Below are 17,996 nucleotides of genomic sequence, written 5' to 3' on the forward strand. Positions count from 1 at the left end.
AATGCTTTAGTTTGGAAGAGGGGAGAGGTTGGAAAAGCTAAGCAGACAAAAACATTTTACAGTCTGTTAAATACTATTATTTAAAAGCTACTTACTGGAGGAGCTAGGACCTTCCCCGACCCCATAGACTCCCAGGTCAGCCTGCTTTGCTGGCTCCAGCCTGCTAGCGCTTCCGCCAGCCATCCCAGCTTCCATCCAGAGGGCCATCAGAGGGGTGAGTGTGATTCCGGCCTGCGGCAGGGGCCCGGCGAGGAGGGGCTAGAACCTTCCCCGACCCCATAGACTCCCAGATCAGCCTGCTCTGCTGGCTCCACCCTGATAGCGCCTCCGCCAGCCATCCCAGCTTCCATCCAGGGGGCCTTCAGAGGGGTGAGTGTGCTTCGGGCCACGGCAGGGGCCCGACGAGGAGGAGCTAGGACATTCCCCGACCCCATAGACTCCCAGGTCAACCTGCAGTGCTGGTTCCACCCTGCTAAACTCTCCCGCCTGCCATCCCAGCTTCCATCCAGGTACAAATTTCTATATTTCTCCCCTCCCACTGGGGCCATAAAATCTCCCCAGCTCAGCTGCCTTGCACACTGGGCCTGCTCTGTAGGTGCATCCCGGAAAGAGGGAGTGCATGTGCTTCAATAGCCTGCCTGAGGAAAGGCAGGCATTCTATCAGTGAACTCCCTGCCCAACAAGGGAACCTGACGCGCTACCAGAAGTTCCAATAGAGAGCATTTGAACGAAGAGATGGGCAGACGCCAAGGCAAGACCTCCTCCAACAATCTGAAAAACAACATGAAAACACCAGATCCCAACGACCCTACAACAGAAGGATTTGAACACTCTAACCCAGATGAAGTGGAATAAAGTGCCATTATGAAAGCAATAGAGTCCCTTAAACAGGATATGAATAATTCCCTTAAGGAACTGGTCGAGAAGTATAACAAAAAGTTTGAAGAAATGAGTATAGAAATGGATGAGAAATATAACAAAAAGTTTGAAGAAATAAGTAAATCCGTGAATGAGACCCTGAGAAATCAAGAAAAAACAATCAAACAAGTAAAGGAAACAGTCCAAGAATTGAAAACTGAAATGGAGGCAATGAAGAAAACACAAAACGAGAACCGGCTGGATATGGAAAACCTAGGTAAAAGAGCGGAGACTACAGAATCAAGCATAACCAATAGAATACAAGAGATAGAAGAACGAATCTCAGATTCTGAAGATACCATAGAGAAAATAAATGCTCTGGTCAAAGAAAACAGCAAATTCAACAAATTCTCTTCACAAAACATTCAGGAAATCTGGGACACAATAAAAAAACCAAATCTAAGAATAATAGGGATTGAAAAAGGAGAAGAACTGCAGATCAAAGGCCCAGAAAATATATTTAACAAAATTATAGAAGAAAACTTTCCCAATCTAAAGAACGATATTCCTATGAAGGTTCAAGAAGCATACAGAACGCCGGATAGACTGGATCAAAAAAAAAACGTCCCCTCGCCATATAATAATCAAAACACAAAACATCCAGATTAAAGAAAGAATATTAAGAGCTGCAAAGAAAAAAGGTCAAGTGACTTATAAAGGTAAACCTATCAGGCTTACACCAGACTTCTCTATGGAAAACATGAAAGCCAGAAGATCCTGGATAGAGATACTCCAGAAACTAAGAGACCATGGATGCAAACCCAGACTACTATACCCAGCCAAGCTATCGTTCACTATCAACGGAGAAAACAAAATATTCCAGAATAAAAATAAATTTAAACAATTCGTAGCCACAAATCCATCCCTACAGAAAGTAATAGAAGGAAAATCGCAACCCAAGGAATCCAACATTGCCATCACAGCCTACAATAACTCAGACATCTAGCGACCCTTCACAACCACAACTCAAAGAAGAGAAACACACAAACTCTACTACACACACACACACACACAAATAATAAACGGAATCAACAACCACTGGTCATTAATATCTCTTAATATTAATGGACTCAACTCACCTATAAAAAGGCACAGACTTAGAGACTGGATAAGAAAACAGGATCCAACATTTCATCCAACAAGAAACACACCTCAACCACAGAGATAGACATATACTCAGAGTAAAGGGTTGGGAAAAGGTTTTCCAAGCAAACTGACCTAAGAAACAAGCTGGTGTGGCCATTCTAATATCTAACAAAATTGACTTCAAACTAAAATCAGTCAGAAGAGATGGTGATGGACATTTCATACTCTTAACTGGAACAATTAATCAGGAGAAAGTCTCAATCCTGAATATCTATGCCCCTAATATAAAAGCACCCACTTATGTAAAAGAAAAACTTTTAGAACTCAAGGCAGTCATCAAACCACACACACTAATAGTAGGAGACTTCAACACACCTCTCTCACCAATGGACAGATCAATCAAACAGAAACTCAACAGAGAAATAAGAGAATTGCTAGAGGTAATGAATCAAATGGACTTAACAGATATCTATAGAACATTCTATCCAAAAAGGAAAGAATATACCTTCTTCTCTGCAGTTCATGGAACCTTCTCGAAAATTGACCACATACTTGGTAACAAAGCAAACTTACACAGATACAAAAGAATATTTGTAATCACCTGTGTCTTGTCAGATCACCACGGAATAAAGTTAGAACTCAATAATAATTCGAATTCCAGAAAGCCTACAAATGTGTGGAAGTTGAACAGTCAACTACTGAATCATCCCTGGGTCAAGGAAGAAATAAAGAAAGAAATTGAAGTCTTCCTTGAATTTAATGAAAATAAAGACACAACATACTCAAACCTATGGGACACAATGAAAGCAGTTCTAAGAGGAAAGTTCATAGCACTAAGTGCCCAATTAAAGAAAACAGAGAAAGCATATATTGGAGACTTAACAGCACACCTAAAAGCTCTGGAAAAAAAAGAAGCAGACTCTCCCAGGAGGAGTAGAAGATTGGAAATAATCAAACTGAGGGCTGAAATCAAAAAATAGAAACACAGAAAACAATCCAAAAAATCAACGAAACAAAAAGTTGGTTCTTGGAGAAAATCAACAAGATTGACAAACCCCTAGCCAAACTAATCAAACGGCAGAGAGAGAACACTCAAATTAATAAGATCAGAAATGAAAAGGGGGACATAACAACAGACACAGGGGAAATTCAGAGAATCATTAGAACTTACTACGAGAGTTTATATGCCACAAAGTTGGAAAATGTACAAGAAATGGATTGGTTTTTAGATAAATACCATTAGCCAAAGTTAAATCAAGAGCAAGTGAACAATCTAAATAGACCTGTTAGTCGCGAAGAATTAGAAGCTGTTATCAAAAACCTCCCCACCAAAAAAAGCCCAGGTCCAGATGGTTTCAATGCAGAATTCTACCAGAACTTCCAGGAAGAGCTAATACCTATACTCCTTAATGTATTTCACAATATAGAAACAGAAGAATCATTGACAAACTCTTTTTATGAAGCTACAGTTACCCTGATACCAAAACCACACAAAGACACAACCATGAAAGAGAATTACAGACCAATCTCACTCATGAACATTGACGCCAAAATACTCAATAAAATACTAGCAAACCGAATCCAAGAATACATTAGAAAAATTATCCATTATGATCAAGTGGGCTTCATCCCAGAGATGCAGGGCTGGTTCAACATACGCAAATCTATCAATGTAATCCATTATATAAATAAATTGAAAGAAAAAAACCATATGATCATTTAATTGGATGCTGAAAAAGCATTTGACAAAATTCAACACCCATTTATGATAAAGGTGCTGGAGAGATTGGGTATATGAGGAACATACCTAAATATAATAAAAGCAATATATAGTAAGCCGACAGCTAACATCAAATTGAACGGAGAGAAACTCAAAGCCATTCCACTAAAATCAGGAGCACGACAAGGCTGTCCACTTTCTCCATACCTCTTCAATATAGTGCTCGAAGTACTACCAATAGCAATAAGACAACATAAGGGGATCAAGGGGATTCGTATTGGAAAGGATGAAGTTAAACTTTCGTTATTTGCAGACGATATGATAGTGTACATAAGCGACCCCAAAAACTCTACCAAAGAACTCCTACAGCTGATAAACACCTTTAGTAATGTGGCAGGATACAAGATCAACTCCAAAAAATCGATTGCCCTCCTATACACAAAGGATAAAGAAGCAGAGAGGGAAATCAGAGAAACATCACCTTTCATGATAGCCACAAATAGCATAAAATATCTTGGGGTAACTCTAACCAAGGAAGTGAAAGACCTATTTCACAAGAACTTTATGTCCTTGAAGAAAGAAATTGAGGAGGATACCAGAAAATGGAAAGATCTCACCTGTTCTTGGATTGGGAGAATCAACATAGTAAAAATGGCAATTCTACCAAAAGCAATCTATAGATTCAACGCAATTCCCATCAAAATCCCATCAAACTTCTTCACAGACCTTGAGAGAACAATAATCAAGTTTATATGGAAAAACAAAAAACCCAGGATAGCCAAAACAATCTTATACAATAAAGGAACTTCTGGAGGCATTACCATCCCTGACTTCAAACTCTATTACAGAGCAACAGTATTGAAAACAGCTTGGTATTGGCATAACAACAGAGAAGTCGACATATGGAATCGAATAGAAGACCCGGGTATTAACCCACAAACATATGAACACCTGATATTTGACAAGGGAGCTAAAGGCATACAATGGAAGAAGAAAAGCATCTTTAACAAATGGTGCTGGCATAACTGGATGTCAACCTGTAGAAGAATGAAAATAGATCCATATCTATCACCATGCACAAAACTCAAGTCCAAATGGATTAAAGACCTCAACATTAATCTGACCACTTTGAAACTGATAGAAGAGAAAGTGGGAAGTAGTCTACAAGATATAGGCACAGGAGACGAGTTCCTAAGCAGAACCCCAGGAGCTCAGACAATAAGAGAAGCAATGAATAAATGGGACCTCCTGAAACTGAGAAGCTTCTGTAAAGCAAAGGACACTGTCAGTAAGATCAAAAGGCTACCTTCGGACTGGGAGAAGATCTTCACAAATCCCTCATCAGACAAAGGTCTGATCTCCAAAATATACAAAGAACTCAAGAAACTAGACACTAAAACTCTAACTAACCCAATTAAAAAATGGGGTACTGAACTGAACAGAGAATTCACAACAGATGAACTCCGAATGGCCAAAAGGCACTTAAGGTCATGCTCAACCTCCTTAGCGATCAGGGAAATGCAAATCAAAACCACTTTGAGATACCATCTTACACCTGTCAGAATAGCTAAAGTCAAAAACACCAACGATAGCCTATGCTGGAGAGGATGTGGGGTGAGGTGAACACTCATCCATTGTTGGTGGGAATGCAAACTCGTGCAGCCACTGTGGAAATCAGTGTGGCAGTTTCTCAGGAAACTGGGAGTCAACCTCCCTCAGGACCCAGCAATTCCACTCTTGGGAATATACCCAAGAGATTCCCTAACATACTACAAAAGCATTTGTTCTACGATGTTCATAGCAGCACTATTTGTAATAGCCAGAACCTGGAAACAGCCTAGGTGCCCCTCAATAGAAGAATGGTTAAAAAAGGTGTGGAATATATACACATTAGAGTTTTACTCAGCGGTAAAAAACAATGACATCTTGAATTTTGCATGCAAATGGATGGAAATAGAAAATGCTTTACTGAGTGAGGTAAGCCAGACCCAAAAAGAGGAACACGGTATGTATTCACTCATAAGTGGATTCTAACCATAATTAAAGGTCTTTGAGCCTATTATTCGTGATCCTAGAGAAGCTAAATAAGAAGATGAACCTGATGAAGATTATTTATCTACCCGCCAGGAGGTAGGAAATAGTCAAGAGTCCCAGGTAACCTCGGGTGCATGGGGGGGTGGGAGGGTTGTTGGAAGGGGAGAGGGTTAGAGAGAAGGGAGTAGGGGAGGAATGGGGAAAGCTCGGTGGCCTGGGAAGGGGAGAGTGAGGAAGGATGAATATGGGATCAGGGAAGAATATATTTCAACTAAGGGAGTCATTTTAGGGTTTACAGGAGACTTGATTATATATGGGATCCCAGGTCCAAGGAGAGATCCCGAGATTGTTCTCTGGACAGAGGAGTGGGTGCCTGAACCGGCCGTGGCCTATAACCATATTGATGTATATTTTTTGCTTATCACCATAGATCCTTCATCTGGCGAAAGACGGCGATACAGACGGAGACCCACATTGGAGCACCGGACTGAGCCCCCCAAGGTCCAAATGAGGAGCAGAAGGAGGAAGAACATGAAAAAGAAAATCAGAACTGCGAGGGATGCTATCACCCACTGATACAAGGGAACAGATCTAATGAGAGTTTACCAAGGCCAGTTGGACTGGGACTGAACGAGGACGTGATCTAATCAGATTCTCGGAATTTGGCCGGATTCTCTGAATGTGGCTGGCCCGAAGTCTTTCTGAAAAGCCATTGACTATGATACTGGGACTTGTTTCCTCTGCATATACTGGATTTTGGGGATCCAGTCTGTTTGGATACTCACCTGCCTGGACCTGGAGGGAGGGGGGAGGAACTTGAACTTCCCACAGGGCAGGAAACCCTGACTGCCCTAAGGGACGAAGAGGGAGGAGGAGAGGGAGTTGGGGGAGTGGGAGGGTGTTGGGAGGAGGGGCGGAAATGGAAACTTTTATAATTTAATAAAATTTACTCTCAAAAAAATAAATAAATAAAAAAAATAAAAGTTACTTACTATTATGTATTTAGTTAAGTTTTTATTAATTGTGAATGTCATATATTTAGTTTTCTATATTTTGGGTTCTTTTAAATATTTCTTCTGTTATAGCTAAATTTTAAATAAATGCTCTACCCTATTTCTTCATAGATTTAAACAAATTTTCAAGAAAATATGTAATTCTTTTTTATATTTTTAAAATTGAAAGAATTTGCATTTATTAAGAAAAAACAAAATTTACAGGTATCTGAATTCCCTTGTAATTATTTTCTATTTTCAGCAGATTAACTTTTATTACTTATAAATAATATCATTCATAATTTCCACCTCCTCCCCTCCTCCCACGTCCAAAAAATATGTAATTCTTTTGATACCTCTGATATACAGCATAAATTCCATATAACACTGGTATTCAACTGTCCATAATACATTCAATGTTGATTGCTTTTTTCATTATTATAATACTTTTATTAGCTGTTACCAATTCAAATGCATTTAGTGTGCCTTTCAGAAATATTTTTAAGTATTTTAAAATTAATTTAAATCTATCTCTGAACCTATAAGATTTTTAGCTCCGAGGGAAATTACTGTCTTTGTAATAATGAGAATTCCCTCCCAGGGACAGGGTACAGCTTTTCTTCAGTTTATATATTCATTTTTTATCCAATAAACATAATTTTCTATTAGAAAGAAATTTATTATATTCCAGGAAAAAATAAAAGTATAAATACAGACAGAAGAAGATGGAAACTACATTCATAAATGTCTAACGAATTAAGTTCTGTATTACTAGAATACAGGTAAGAATGCAACAGATTTTGTAGGTTTATCATATCTATTGTTGATCTGTATCTGATCACCTAGCACAGTACTTTGGTACAAAATGCTACTTAATGACTATTTCTTGAGCAAACAAATAGAAGAGGGACCCTCCTCCTTCCCACTCTGCTCTTTTCTGTTACAAGCAAAGCTTGAACCCTGCCTGCCCCAGAAGCTCAGACAGCAGCTGAGTGCTGGGCCGAACAGACCTCCAGGCCGGGACTATCTACCTGTCCGTGAAGTCCCCGTTGGTCCCCAGGTTCTCGCTACACGTGCCAACCTTTTATTACAGCACTTCATGTTTGACCACTTTGCTGCTATTTGCTTGAACCTGAAGTTGATATCCCTACCCTCAATGACTTCTCCCTGTTGTACTCACTACCAGTGAATAGCTGAAGCATCTAAACCAAGACACCTCATTTCCAAATAGCATTTTGAGTATGTCTCAGCACTGGCACTCGGGACCCAGAGATTCGTTATAGTTTGAACGTGAGACGTCCGTGTTGTGTGACTGACTTTTCCTAGGCTAATGTCTACTCGCCCCAGACAGTGCACAGACCACAGACCGAAGTCCAACTTGGAGGAGCAGTGAGCTTCTTGGAGTTAATTGTGCCTCCATGGAAGAAGGGTTACTTAAAGGAACATGGAAAACTCAAAGACAGCTGCATCGTCAAAAGTCCACCCCAGCGTGGATACTAGTCAAAAAAAAGTGCAACCCTGAAACTCTCCGCACAACTTGCAGCTAGATCAATAGCAGTCCTGACTGTCCATGTGACCTCAGAGAGAGAGGGGCTGGGGGGGGGGTGGGCTCTGCTAAGTTTCAGGAACTTCCTGCCTCTTCAGCAGCCTCCCTCCACTATGGACTCTTCCATTCTAAAACTTTCTGAGGCTTGACAAGCCTTAGTCCAGGATTTATCGTGGAGGAAATTTCTTGTACAATAATTCTCTATAGGTTCACATGTCTGAGCACTTGGTCCCCACCTGGTGGTGCTGCTGGGAATGGTTGTAGAACATTCTGGAAAGGAGCCTTGCCTGAGGAAGTGAATCACACCAGCGACGTATCTTGAGGTTCTAGCAGCTAAGCATTATTTCCTGTCTTCCCTCTGTCTTTTGTGGTCTTACATGACATGTCCATCCAACTTCCTATTCCTTCAGTCATACCTTCCCACATGATGAATTGAATTCACTAGGAACTGTAAGTCAAGATAAATCCTTCCTCCCTCCAATTTCTTTTCTAAAAGTATTTCTATCACACCACTAGTATGGAAATAAGTCACAACAACAGTTATCAGAGTGTTCACAGCAAGCCTAGGAATGCTACTTTATGCTTTAAAACACGTAGACAGAGGAACATTAATTGCATGGCATGTGACCATTGGTATCAATGTTGCCACTTCAACCTTGCTTAGAAACACCTGAAATGTCATAGATACAACTGAAAACTTGCCTCAATATACTTGCATTTAATTATAAAATCATAAATAACAATAATCAACTAAACAAGTGTCTACAGTTCCAAGGCCCTTGCTCTTCAGTTCTCACAGAATGCTGGGGAGAAAGGCAGCTATATGAGGCCAAACCTCAGCTTTAGGTACCATGTGTATTCCTCCCCAGACAGGTCTCCCTGGGCACACGGTCTGTGACAATGGCCCAGCTCTTTCCATTGTCCTGGGGCTTACTTTAGAATATGGCATGTTACCTTTGAATTTCCCTTGTTGGAGAAACGAGGGGGTAATTGCTGCATCTTCCCTTCTGGGTGCCCTGCAATTGCTGTTAGGTCGTTCTCTCATCCCCCACAATTGTTCTTCTCTAGGCAGTCACATCAGGAATCCTTGCGCAGGGCTTTCCTTAGCCCAACATTTTCAGCCTCTACATCCACAACTCTAAGTCATTCATCATAGAGCAGTGCAGAAGTGCAACCCTGACGTGACTGGCACATTGATCCATCTCACGATGATCAGCGTTTAATTGAGGAGAAAGGCGAGTCCGTAATTTATCAAAAGCACACAGCCATTCAAGGACAAGACAATAATCCACACTCGATTTTCTAACTCTAGATCTCTTGGCCTAACTACAGTGACATAGGAATGTGTCACCACATCACAGAAAGCTGTGCTACTGCCCAAGATTTTTTTGTGTCAACTCATTTAACGCTCAAAAGAAATCCTTTTTTTTTTTTTTTTTGATGGACTAGGTAAAGAATGGAGCCACTCACAGTCTACATTTGAGAAAGCTAATATATATAGGTGACTACTCTAACCTGGGGTCAAAAAACAGCTGATTTTCTGTTTTTCCTTTTCTTTCTCTCTCTCTCTCTCTCGCTCTCTCTCTCTCTCTCTCTCTCTCTCTCTTTCTTTTTCCTTTTCGAGACGGGGGTTTCTCTGTGTAACAGTCCCAGTTGTCCTGGACCTTGCTCTATAGACCAGGCTATCCTCAAACTCACAAAGATGTGCCCACCTCTGCCTCCCAAGTGTTGGACTTAAAGACATGCACCACCACCTCCCAACCCATAGCTGCTTTTCTAATAACATAAATTCCACCTGTTGGTTTTATTTGTGATATTATGTTAATAAGGTTCATTTTTTAGAGCCACAGGAAATTGTGGTGCCTGTCACCGATGCTCTCGTGCCATGTCATAAGGCTGCAATTGTCTTGTATAAAAAATATAATTCTTTCTCTAGTCATCATTTTCTATTTGATATTTAAGTACTTACTTCAGGCAAATTCTCACTAGAAATTCTCTCATAGCCACCATAAGCAAAGGATATCTGAATTATCTTTAACACAGAAGTACACTCAAAATAGGAGTAAGCCTACTGTTTCCTGGAAGTTTGCAATTGAGTTTATGATACACTTAATTATAAATGCCTCTGTAAGTCAAATGGTTACATAAACCCATTTTACAGATGGGAAATCTAGCATTCATGAGATGTAAATAACCCTCCCAGAATGACATCGTTTTCAAAGGACAAAACTGAGATTTAGATCTGACTGGCTCCAAAATACCATGCTATTTCCTACTCTGCCTTCATCCAAATGGTACAGCAGGAACTGGGAGGGGCACTGAAAAGACCTTTTAAGTAGCAATGCAGGACCTGCAGGCTGAAAGACCTCCACATTGAGCATTTTACATTTTAGTTTTCCTCTCAGATCTCTCAAAAAAGTACATGGACATTTTTCCTCTGTGAAGCGGAAGTATATTTTAATATTAATGTTCACAGTAACAAAAACAAATACATATAACTCCAAAGTACTGGGCAGCAGACATCATAATTTATGTAATTTGTGAGAAAAGCTATTTGTTACATTGTATTGAAGAATCCATGTTTACTGCCTATATTGCTGGAGGCAAACTAAGAAGATTTCAAAGTTAATTTCCACTCATAAATAATACATTCCGAAGCCTAAAACCCACAGGCTTCATATCACTGGGTTACTGTCGCCATCTGTTGGGCTTCAAACTAACTGCAGCCGAAACTGGAGCTAGAATTAAGGTTGGGTCCCCACTCACCCCTGGCTTCTGTGATTGCAGCTCTCTGGGACAGGAAGGAACTATGTTTAATGCCACGACAGATGTCTGTTAGAGGAATTCATTTTGAAAGACTGCTCTTGGTTCTCTTCAAAAAGAAAGATTTTTCTTAATAGCCTATCCATAAGGCAGGACGATGTCCTTCCAGGAAGATGCGTTTCTGCCATGCCAATATGGGCGGAAAAAAACAAAAAGCAAAACAAGAGCACTAGAAAACGGCTTTGGCAACTACAGTGTACAATTAATAGGAAAGAAAATGCTAGGCAGCTCACAGAAACTCCGTCACTTCTGACGGAAACCTGTCATCCTTTGACAGCATAAGCGAAACTTTCACATCTCAGGGCACTCAAGACAGTCTCGAAGTGAGCGTCTAGGGCTCCGTCGGCTCGCTGGAGTTCCATGAAAAATAGCTTTCAAGTCCATTTCCTTCTGTGTCAGATTTTTGATTCACTAATTAGTGAAAACTCCAACACATTCAGCATCGGAGAGTCCCCTATATTGGTCTTTCAAATGGCAAAGAACCAAGGTCAAGACATCTTACAGGCTAAAAGTGAGGTGAGAGCGGGTGTATCTCTTACTCTTGCCTGCTCTTGGTACTCTTTTCCTCCCGTTGGTTGCCCTGTTTAACCTCATATGAAAGCGCTATCCTGTCTTAGTGTATATTATTTTGTCTGGTTTGGCTGTTGATTCTTGGAGGTCTGTTCTTTTCTGAAGAGGAAACGGGAAGTGATCTGGGGAAAGGGGGTTGTGGTGGGGTCACAAGGAAGGGGGTGAAGGGAAGAAAAACTCTGGTCAGAATGTATCATATGGGAGAAGAATCTATTTCTGATTAAAATTATTGTAAAAAGTGAGTCTCCTTTGCTAATGTTTGCCATGTGTCCTCAGAGTTCTATGCACAGACATTTATATTCTCAGATTCTCTGTTTGAGACAGGAGGATTCATGGCACAAGTGAAGTTCAAGTGCTTTGTCAAGGTGTTGGGCCAGTCCTCTAATAGAGAGTGCTTTCCCAAGACCAACAGCTGCTTCAAGGGCTCCTCCTGTTTGCACCTAACCTGGTTCTCCGGCTCACTGAAACCCCAGATCTTTAAATGTACCCCAGGCTCCGTGACCAGTGGGACCCATGCACTTTAAAGTTAGTGCTTTACAAAGACCAACTTAAAATTCTTTGAGCTGACCTAAGTGACAACCGATTGAATAAAGGAGCATTAGGTATAAGAGGTGCTTGGCCCCTCCCCACTGCTTTACCCACAGACTCTTGAACCCTCTCCCCAGGCCATCTTATTCTCACCTCCCCACCCCAACCTGCTGCGGATCTCTGCCCACGTCCACCAGGTAACTCTCAGAATGAAATTCTTCTGATTTTCCGTCAGCCTTCTGCGTGGTCCTGAAAGGTGCACACAAAAGGTTACTACAGTACCAACATGGGGCTAGGGTACAATTTGGAGAAGCTCCCGTCACCCATCATTGATCTTAGTGAATGATTTTTCTCTGCGTGGGGCTGCAAACCCACCAGTGTTGTTCTTCCACGGGGATTAGAGCTGGGGCATCAAAGGGAGAGGAGATTCCCTCCTCTGCCCTGCCACAGCCTCATACTTTTATTTCACATGGATGGTCAACAAATAATGTAGCTGGCACTGTCCTTAAAGTAATATTTATATTTTAGTATCCACAAAGAAATTCTATTAAGCTATTAGTCGAATTTATTTGAAGTTCTCTTTGGTTAAATCCTCTGTTTGCTGGCACCAGCACTCTGGTTCCATATTTGGACAGCATCAGTTATTTGGGGATGAAAGTGCAAACAAATATTAAAAATCAATTGTATCAAAAAAATGTATATATATAAAGATGTGCTAAAGATGTGCCCTATCTTATGGAACCATATTGTATTTTTACTTTTTTAAACTGAAGGACTGAAGGGAAAGCAATGGGCTGGTTGGGATAACTCTAATACTTTTCCTCACCCTGCCCATCATCTTTATATTAAAGCTATGTTCTGTTAGCTAAGCACTGACAGCAAAGTCTGCTGAGAATTAGTTCATTTCCCAGACTGAACAGCTAAAAAGCTTTCTTTATTTCCAGTATATTTTTCATTAGGAAATAAGTTGCACACTATGTTTTCTGGCCTTAGCAAATGCATTCTTTCATATCTCTTAAGGAACTCAGACTCACGTACTCTCTTCACTCTCTTCTCTAACATGTAGTTATGTGGACATAGTCATGAAAATTTTGAAGTAGGGAAGGTTGTTATGATGGCCCCATTTTCTGGACCTCAAGTCGGTCTTTTCTATCTCTGCTTCTCATCCACACCAGTGTCTCAGTGATAGTGTAAAAACAAATAGAATCACTGCGTTCCTGTCAGGTGAAGCCTAGTGGGTCTCTAGTGCTGAAGGAACCTGCCACATCAACAGAATGTATCCTGGCCCTACATGTAAGAGTCTTGTAAAATGGCCTATAATACAAGTAGAAACTAGATTGTATCACATACATTGTAACTCCATAGGAGTTAACCAAGGTTATGGTCCAAACCTAACTAAAGGAAAAGGCATTTCAGCGAAATGTCAATAAAAATTTGCCTAGGTTTTCACTCCTGAATCCATGTTTTAAAGGATGGGAGACCTTTGAGTTTATCTTTTCAATATTAAAAGCCTTTAATACTATGACCTCATTTTTTAACATAGTCCCTCAGAAGGACTGCTAGTATTCACACAAGCCAGTACAACAATTATCTGGAAAGAGAGAAAGCAATGAGCAGCTTCCCTACAGAGGTCTGGAAAGTGAGTTCTCTAACATACAGTAGGGTTGGCGTGAGGACAGCAAGGGCAGCAGTGATTAGAATCCATGAGGGATATGGACTCCTAGGGAGCTCTCCTTCCCAGCCCTGTTATCAGTGCCGCCATACTCCCCTACCTTGGCACCACACTCCCTTACCTTGGAAGGCTTGCTTTTTCCTTCCTCTGTTATTAAAACCTTGCAAGTGAAGATTCCAGTCACTGCTTCCTAGTGCTCCCAGTGCATGCAAAGCTTCCACCCATGACTGAGGCTGAGAGATGCTAAAGATTTGAGAAGGCAAATCTTCCACTGAAATCTGGCTCACTGACTACCTCTCAAATGTCATCTTGTTGACCGAGGTTTCTGTCCCACCCGGTTCCCACGGTTGTTAAATTCCAAAGAAATCACACAGAGGTCTACATTAGTTATAAACCAATTGGCCCATTAGCTCAGGTTTCTTATTAATTCTTATAACATATATTAGCCCATTTTACTTGTCTATGTTAGTCACATGGCCCGGTACCTTATTCGGCAAAGCAGTCGCATCTTGCTTCTTCTGTGGCTGGGTCACAACTGCAGAAAAAAATTTCCTCTTCCCAGAATTCTTCTGTTCTCATTGAACCACCTCTACTTCCTGTCTGGTTGTCCCACCTATACTTCCTGCCTGGCTGCTGGCCAATCAGCATTTTATTAAAATACAATTGACAGGGTACAAACCATTGTCCCACAGCATCATCCCATCTTGGAAACCTCATATATAAAGTGTTCTCTCTCTCTTGCAATTCCTTATCTACCAATCCAAAGAGTCCTTCTAGCAGGGGCCTAGAACACAGACCATCTCCCCTCTTATACAATAATAACCAGAACATGGAATCGAAATAACCTTTACCCCATTAAGACTATAGACCTAAATCGCCAAGGTTTAGAATTCTCGACGCAGGAGTGGGAGAGGAGCATGGCCTCTGAAGAGAATGCATGAGCTTCAACTACTTCACAGCCCCTGAGTGGTACATGGGGCACTGCCAATCGCTGATAAATAAACTGGCATATTTCATCACTAGTCAATCTTTAACGGCCTCCCTCCACCTGAGACAGTCTACTCTAAAGAACAGGATGAATAGGGCATCCGAGTAGAGCTGCCTCCTTCGATGATTTCTGCCAGAAATACCAATATAGACCACCTGTCCAATTTTCCACGATCCATACCACAACTGGGAAACATTCTACCTGCCATCTGTCACTTTTTTCCCTGTCAGACTTCTTGTAAGGCCAAGGAAACTGATTGTGTTTTTACATATAAATTACACCGATACTAGTAATAAAACACCTGACTGAGCTGCGCAACTTAATAAACGCAGCCTGTTCAGCAAAGCCGTGTCACACAAGACAGAGTGGCCGTCATCTATCCAGACTGGCATGCCCTGCCTGTCTGCACGCTCCCAGCTCAGTTCTGGCTTCAGATGCTCTTGGAGTCATCTCATCTTACTGCCTGACGTGGTCCTCTCTCTTAGGGGGTATACAGGGTGTAGAGATGCAAACCTTGCAGAGACCCTGTCCTTTCAGAAAGGGATATGTTATGGTAAGAACACCCACTGTTCAGTCGCTCTTCTATTGCTATTGGTTATCCTCCGACAGAGCTCGGTCACAGCACTGGAGAAGCCTTTTATCTCAACACACTTTCCCTTTCCTAAATCAAAACGCTACCTAGTGTTATAATTAGCTATTTCAGTTGATTTGGGGGAGGAGGATCTTAGATGGCATCTCCAGAGTGAGAAAATATAGAGTAGAGAAAAACTCCTCTTGTTTTATTTGGGTTGTCCTCTAGCCCCATGACTTAACTACATTCCCAAGAGGGCTATTTACAAGCCCAATGACATCCTCTGACATTCTATGTCTCTGGCACTGTGCATATCTCAAATTCAAACTTCCCAGTGGAGAAAGACTTCTTGCTTTAGTTTATCACTGTCAGAGACAATCACTATCACCAAAGTCTAGGAATATCTCTTATACCAGGCTACCACATAGACTGCTGGCCAGCATCAATGCAGACAGCTACCCTGTGTCCAATCAATTAAACCTAGAATCTCAAACCCAAAATTCTATGTAAGCTTAAGAAGCCCTTAGGGTTGCTTCCATCCACAGCAGGCTGCAGGCTTGGCAGGCAGTCAACACAACAGATTCTTCTCCAACACATCTCTTTCCTCGGGCATTTTCATTCCAGAAAATGCTTGTTATACAAAGCAGAGAATTGATTACTGCACCGGAAATGGCACGTATTATGCAGGATTGCTCATTTCTGAAATTTCAGAGTAATCAGAAGAACAAACACCATACCAAAGCTGTATTCTTTAAAATGGGGAGCTTTTGTGTCATGAAAGACTTTACATCTATTTCCAAAATGCAGCAAAGTGAATATGAAATGATATTCTGAGCTTTTGAGTAGACCACTCATCATGTTCACAGATTAACTGGGGAAATTTAAGATAGTTCTGGGGGGAGGGGGCAGTTCAATATATAGTCTATGTCATGTGATTTGTCTCTGACTTTTGCTGCTGTTTGTGGTAGGTTCTCAATTCAATAAGTACTAATAAGTCACATACTAACATATATAGAGGAGGAATAAGAGGGGGAGAAGAGGAGGAGGAGAAAGAGGAACAGGAGAAGGAGGAGGAGGAGGAGAGAAGAAGAAGAAGAAGAAGAAGAAGAAGAAGAAGAAGAAGAAGAAGAAGAAGAAGAAGAAGAAGAAGAAGAAACTGCTTGCTGTTCAATACCCATGGATGATAATGAGCAGTTTCAAAACAGCTTTGGTGAGTGCCAGGTGGTGAGTGCTGCAAAACTCAGTGAAACAATCGCATTTCATGCCTGCACTTCACACCGCTAATCAGAATGTTCCACTGTTTTACTTCTTGACAATACAACCTTAACCGTTTTCCATGAAACATTCAAGATCAACAATTTCACAAAGTCAACTCTCTTTCTTGTAAGCTGAATGAATTTCTATTTTATTCTGTCAAAAAAAAAGAAAGATGTGGGATTAAAAAAAATAAAAAAGTCAAAAAGGAAGTGCTGGCTAAACTAAGAGGCTCTTTGCAAATATCTGGGAGTACCACATCTCACTTTATGGCTGTTTAGGGCAATTTACATGACTCACTAAGTAATGAAAAGCACAGTATCATTGCTTTATGAATGATCATGAGGTCAGAGGACTCAGTGGTGATATAAGAGCAGTAATGATCTCACCTCTGAAATGCTGTTGAGGGCAGTTACCCAGATGTCACTCCTGCGAAGGAATCAGTCCAAAAATTTTATGCCTCATCCCTTCTGGGCTGGCTTTGTGTGAGCAGCCCCACTGCAGTGATTTTGTAATGTACAATTTGTTCTCGCAAACGTAGCGACTTTTTAAAGCGGTTTAATGAAGAGGCTTAGTAAATACCTCCATGAACCTTGAGGGGAAAAAAAGAACACCACTTTTGTATAGAAGAACATAGCAAAATTCTTTATATACGGTGCTCTCCTTCTAGTGAAAGAAGATAGCTGGTTATTTTTATTAGCCTAGAACTGATGGACAGTCATGGAGTAATACAGGGCAGAGGTCATCCTGCTCAGACATTGCAGCTATGGTGTGGTTGATGGTATTATGAAGAGAAGAATGGAGACCCTTAAGAGTGTCTCACATGACAGCATGCAGTAATGTGGCACTTAGAGATTCATGAATATTTATACAGATGTCGGGAAATCTGCAGATTATGCTTCTACAAGCACTATGATTGACTCTGTTTCGGGACCACCTAAAGTATCTGTGTATCCATTCACAGCAAACTCCTCCTTTATTGAAGAATAATTCTTATCAAATTTGCTTCTCAGAATATAGTATAGTATATTCTGTGTATAGCATACTATACTTCTTGTCTAAGTGATGCTACAACTTCCATTCACCTGAATTAAAACCCCAGCAGCACAGAAGCTAATTCCATCTATCACCAAAAACACTTGTAGACTAGGAGGGTAGCTGCAGGTCAGTGAGAGATGCTGTCTCAGAAAATGGGGCAACTAGCAACCAAAAACTATATCTGCAGTCAATCCCCACATACACATGCATGTTCTCTCACCCATTTTCTCTCTCTTCCTCTCCTCTCTCTCTCCCT

This window comes from Myodes glareolus, chromosome 24, assembly GCF_982192425.1.
Source record: "Myodes glareolus chromosome 24, mMyoGla1.1, whole genome shotgun sequence".
In the NCBI taxonomy this organism is placed as follows: Eukaryota; Metazoa; Chordata; class Mammalia; order Rodentia; family Cricetidae; genus Myodes; species Myodes glareolus.